The following is a 6000-nucleotide window of genomic DNA, read 5'->3' as shown; positions in this document are numbered from 1 at the left end:
AGCACTGCAGTAATAGAGTTTGGAAATCTGAAAAACATTAAGTTAAATGCAAGGGTTTTGAGAAGGTGAAATTCTTTTAAGTGAGTTGAAGCAATTCTATCTGGAAGACTTAAACATTTTTTTTTCCTTGTAAGATTAAGGGGTAAGAAAAATGTGAGTCTCTGGAAATGTTATCAAAGTATTTTTTAAAAAAATAATGAAAAAAATATTATTGATAGAATGGGTGAATATTGAAAAAAAGTTATGTTTCCTTTAGCAGCTACTTATTTTTAAATTATTACAAAAGTAAATACAGATCAATCCAAATTTTCATTGAAGTGGTATATATTTTCAAAAAACACCAAAACTAAACAATATAATTATTTATTCCAGTGACTATAATTTCCAATCTCTGACATTATTGAATGAAGGCCCAAGATTCCTACAAAGTAGATTTGCTTTCTTTCTTGTGCTTAGTTTGAAGTTTCAGCATTATTTCAAATATATTAAGCAGAAGAAAATGAGGACCTGGTATTGTGACTCCTATGAAATAAATCTGAAATGTGAGAGTCAGGTGTTTTGACTATCCAAAATGTCATGATTAAAAGTATAAAAAATTTGAGTCATTCTTAACCTCTGTTTCTTTATAATATTCTCCTCTTCCTCTTCCTATTTCTTCTCCTCCATCATTATCATCAGCATCATTTAGAAGTGCCTCTTTCATCCATGTTTTTAACTTTATGTTCCTGTAGGCCTTCTTCTGCCAAAGGGTTTTGGTGCTAAGGCTTTTCTGTATTATTCTTGATAGTCTAGAATTTATATGTAGGGGACAAAACAAGAGATTCCGATTTTTTAGTTGGGGAATGGCAATAAGTGTTAAAATCCACCAGGGTTTTATATGTATTTTTTTTTCTTTTTGGTACCATGGAATGAACTCAGGGGCGCTTAACATCTGAGACATATCCTCAGCCTTTTTTTTTTTTATTTTGAGACAGGGCCTCACTAAGTTGCTGAGGCTGGCTTTGAACTCATTATCCTTCTGCCTCAGCCTTCTGAGTTGATGGGCTTATAGGCATGTGCCACCATGCCAGGCTGTAATCTTGAATGAAAGTAATAAGAATAAGCATTACAAAACCTCTAGCAGAATCAGGATCAGCTTTAGACATGAATTTAAGGAATAACTTGAAGAATGGGTTTCTGGAATAATTTGAGAGAGATTGAGAAGGTGTTTCTGATCTCTATTTATCTGTCTATATTGATTTACCATCTATCAAACTATTTACCTATCTATCTACCTACCTATCTACCTACCTACTTGCTACTTTCTTGCAGCCTTACTTTGTATCTGTATTATTCAGTTAATTACTTACTTATTCATTCAATATATATATATATATTTTACATATATATCTGGTCTTGAGAAAATCACTGAGGATAAGGATGAAATGTCAAAATCTCTGCTTTCAAAGAAATTTAGATTAAAGCTTTGAAGATCTGGTGAAATGCAAAATTGGGTACATAAAACATCGGATACTCTTAGGTGGGGATCTATGTGACTCAATGGCAGTAACTCTAGTCTGAAGTCAGGAAACTTGGGTTTTAGTCCTATGTACTAGAACCAGGTCTGTCACTAGTTTGTGGAATAACTAGGATAGGCCACTTTACTTCTCTGTCTTTCACCTTCCACCCCAGGTATTCAATGTGTGCTCATAAGTCTCAGCTGTAAAAGGACCACAGCAAGGACAAAAATCTTCTGGGGTTAGACATTTGATAGGTGCATCCTATTCTCACTCTTGTATTCTCACCTTTATTAATGTAAATACCATATGGAACATCCTGGGTTAGTTATTTGTTAGGTGCCATTTTCTCCAGTGTCTTCTCATTTCCCTGCCTCCACCTGTAATGTAATGCTTGGAATATACGATGTGCCAATAAATATTTGAATAAATGATTGAGAGTAACAATGACACTAGAAAGAAACTCTAGAAACAGAAACAATATGAATCTAGCATCAATTATAATCTCACCTAAAGGATATGTATCATGTATTTCACATATCTTATTATGTAACAGAAATCTCTGTTGGTGGCATTCAGTATAATAGGCAGCTTCCACTTGCCATATAGCAACTTAAGCCCATTATACTGTTTGGCAATTTGTTGGAGGACAAGTCAAATCAGAGAATTAGCATGACCCCTCTCCTAGTCACTGATGGGCTAGTCAACAACAAATGTCTCTCTTCCAGTTTCCCACTCTACAGCTGCTTTATGTACCATATCATATCATTGACTTTAGGATGACAAATAATCTGACACTTGTTTGATCATTTGTATAAAACTCCCAGATCATTATATCCACTGACATTAAACATCTAGGTCTTTTCAGATATTGATTACATTGCTGTTTCTACACACAGAATAAGTTTAACTTTTTTGTCTGGGCAAACAACCAAGTAAGTCATCCAAGAGATTAGTTTGTCATGTGTGTTGGATATAAGGTGAACCCAATAAATTTTTGTTGAGTTAGTATATTCATTTTGCCAATTAATTTGCATAAATTGGTGTCTGAATATTAGAAATTCCACATCGAGGAGGAATTGGGATGTCAATGGTTAGGTAGAACCTCTGCCGAGTACAATATCCATGCACAAGCGTGGGGCGAATCCTCCAAAGTTGAACAAATGCACATGTCAATTTAGCAAACCAAGAATGCAAGTATTAACCAAAAAATACAGAAATAAAACCCATCAACATTTTAAAGGTATATTAGCACTTCTGCAGATATGTTTCTACAATAAAAATATATGGTCCTAATTTTTAAAGTTTTATCTACTTTATGACTTGGTTACTTTTTAAATTTTTTTTTAGTAGTCAATGGACCTATATTTTATTTATTTATTTGAGGTGCTGAAAATCGAACCCAGTGCCTAACACATGCTAGGAAAGCACTCTACCACTGAGCTGCAACCCCAGCCCATGACTTGGTTACTGAGTTGAACTCTGGGGACAAAAAAAAGTGTAAGATTTTTTTAAACTCTGCACCAACTTGAGGAGTTGTTGCTTTTCAAAGGGTGACAATGCTATACATCCTATGCTATGTCAGTCACAGTTCATACAAGGAAACTAACTAAAGTTTTTATGTATTTCTGCAATCCTGTTTAAAAATATATATATATATATATATATACACATGTAAGCCCATAGTTACTGAAAACCACTCTTTATTACTATTAAAAAACAAAACAAAACAAAACAAAACCTCTGCTATCCAAGATACTTTCTTATATTTGCTTGTTTAAATCAGGAAGAATGGCAACGAGATCAGTATATAACTTATATTAAGATGATTATTAGTAAATAAAAATTTAAATATTACCATGATGATCAACAACTGTATTTTGGTAAAAGGCATGCATGATTCTATTTATGGATTTATTAGGGGTAAACTAAGGGCAAGTGGAGTTTTTCCTTCTTAGATGAAGAAAAAAAAAGTTTAGCCTATACTTTAAAGAACCATCTGTCTATCCCCTTTCCTCCTGGGGTTTAAAAAATGTAGAACCAAGGAATTTCATTGATCCTATTTTGCATCCCCAGGGATTTACTTCTTAAATGTCCTTTCCCAAGTTTTTGTCATTTCCCATGAAGCTGTTATCTAACGTTTAAGTACACAGAGTCTTTTTCTTGCTTAATCCCATCACGAGCCTAGAACTATTCTTAGCCATGCTTAACTTTCTTCTAGTGACTTGTTATATATTTTTTTTTCCTGTAAATCAGCATCCTTACAGAATATGACCAAAATTATACCAACAGATTTTGTAACTCAGTGATATTTAGAAGGCTAATTCTTAGTTGTATTTTTTAAAAGTGACCCGTTCTGGTCCAAAATAGAATTTTTCACCTTTCCACCCAACCTCCTGGCTTTCTATTTGTGTGGCATTTTCATCCTCATTTTGGTTTCATGGGTTTGTAGGTCTCAGACATCCGTTCCCTACATATCGCTTAAGTCTCAGTATTTACTTTTGTCACTGATTCCTACCAATATATCTTGGTAATTTGTGTTTGTTTGTCATATGCATGTCTTTCCCACTGAGATGGCTCAGGTTCAGATCCACATGATTGCTCTCCTGTTCAGACTAATCTCTTAATTGAATTCTCAGGCCTCACCCTTCTCTAAGCAATTTTCTACACAGCTCCCTAAAACACAGCTCGGAAATGCTCATTTCCCAGGCACAATTTGAGAAACCATTTAGATCCTACCGTCTACACAATAAAAGCAGCATTCTTAATTCTTGACCTTTCAACACAGCCTGACTCCTATGTAAACCTCCAGCTGTGCCACCTCCCTCTACCTACCCCTCATCTAGTACCCAAGCTACCTTTCTTCGCCTTCCATGTGAATGGAGTATGCTAAAAGGTGGAGAACTGGAATTGGTCATCAAGTACAATCCTTCATACAGGGAAGATTCTTCCCATAGGAAATTCAATTATATAGAAAAGATCAAGGGCCTTGATGTCAGACAAATAGGGATTTGAATCCCATATTTCATCATTTTCAAGTTGTGTCAGTTTAAACACCTCAAGTAGAATATGGAGAGAATCCAGCCTTTGGTAGATGCCATAAATGTTGATGTGAAAATACATGTTATGAGAATAAAAGCATGTGTTGTTATTATTATTATTATTATTAATAAATAATGGGATTAAAGGATTGAACTCAGGGGCAGTTAACCACTGAGCCACATCCCCAGCTCTTTTTTTATTTTATTTTTATTTTGAGACATGATCTTGCTAAGTTGCTCAGGGCCTTTCTAAGTTGCTGAGACTGGCTTTGAACTCATGATCCTCCTGCCTCAGCCTCCTGAGCCACTGGGATTACAGGTGTGCGCCAGTGTGCTCCACAATCAACATTATTTATATAATGATCATGTTGGAAAAAAAAAAAGTGTCCCCAGTTCTGTTATTGTCCCCAGTGTGATGGTTTAATCAACTGTGTTCAGTGGGCTCAGTCTAGTTGCCCTAAGGCCAGTTCTTTAAAGATTGTGTTTCCGCTTCCCTGAAGGCCCCTGATTAGTAAGAGTCTTGCTGGCAGGTGGGGATTCCATACCCTGGACATTGTTTTCACTAGCAAGTATCTTCTCATTAGTTTCTTCTTCTCAATAGCATCTCACTTCAGATTTGCTCAAAAGAGCAGATCAAAGGGAGTATCTGAATTTCAGCCCAGATGTGAAGATAAGGAAGAACAGTGAGAAAGTAAAACTCTTTTTTTTTTTCAAAATGACTTTTCAGGGCTGCAAATGTGAAAAAAAGATCTTCCACAACTTTTTATATTTACCTTCCATTCATTAAGGTCTGTGCTACAACCCCCAAATCAGCTAATTAGAAACTAAAATAAAGTAGCTTTTTTTCCTCCCAATATAACAAAATCATCACTATTAATCAAAGTGAAGTGAGTAATTTAGTCAAAATATGTAATAAATATGAAAGTCTGGATGAATTAAAACTCATGGAAAAATACGTTAGCATCTCAACTTACAGCGATAGAAAAAATATGCATAATAAGACTTAGTGTTTTATTTATCCAAAGGACTGACAAATTTAGCATGTTTGAAAATCATTGTACCTTTATCCATAATATGGAACATAAACCATGTTTTTAAAAAAGGAAAGATGGTACTTTTTCCTACATAATATCAGTTCTAACATTTCTTGTTTTTCCATTGTGGATTGACAAAGTAATTTTTGATTACAGCAGCTATGTAGAAGAATAGTAATTTTGATTATTTTGTTTTCAGTAAAAATTATTTTTAAAAATATAACCTATATGATGTTTTTAGATAAATTGTAAAACTTATACTAAGAGGAAATTTTAAGGTAGTTTCTGTTAGAAGAAAAAGGCTTACAAATACACTTTTACTCTAAAAAAAATGTTTAACCATTACCCATAGAACTATTTATTATTCAATAATTGGTATTTTTTTATGTTGTATTTTCTTCTGCTATATATTTCTTTTTAAATACAGGG

Source organism: Callospermophilus lateralis, chromosome 3 (genome assembly GCF_048772815.1).
Source record: "Callospermophilus lateralis isolate mCalLat2 chromosome 3, mCalLat2.hap1, whole genome shotgun sequence".
Classification (NCBI taxonomy): Eukaryota; Metazoa; Chordata; class Mammalia; order Rodentia; family Sciuridae; genus Callospermophilus; species Callospermophilus lateralis.
This window is presented reverse-complemented; position numbering follows the sequence as displayed.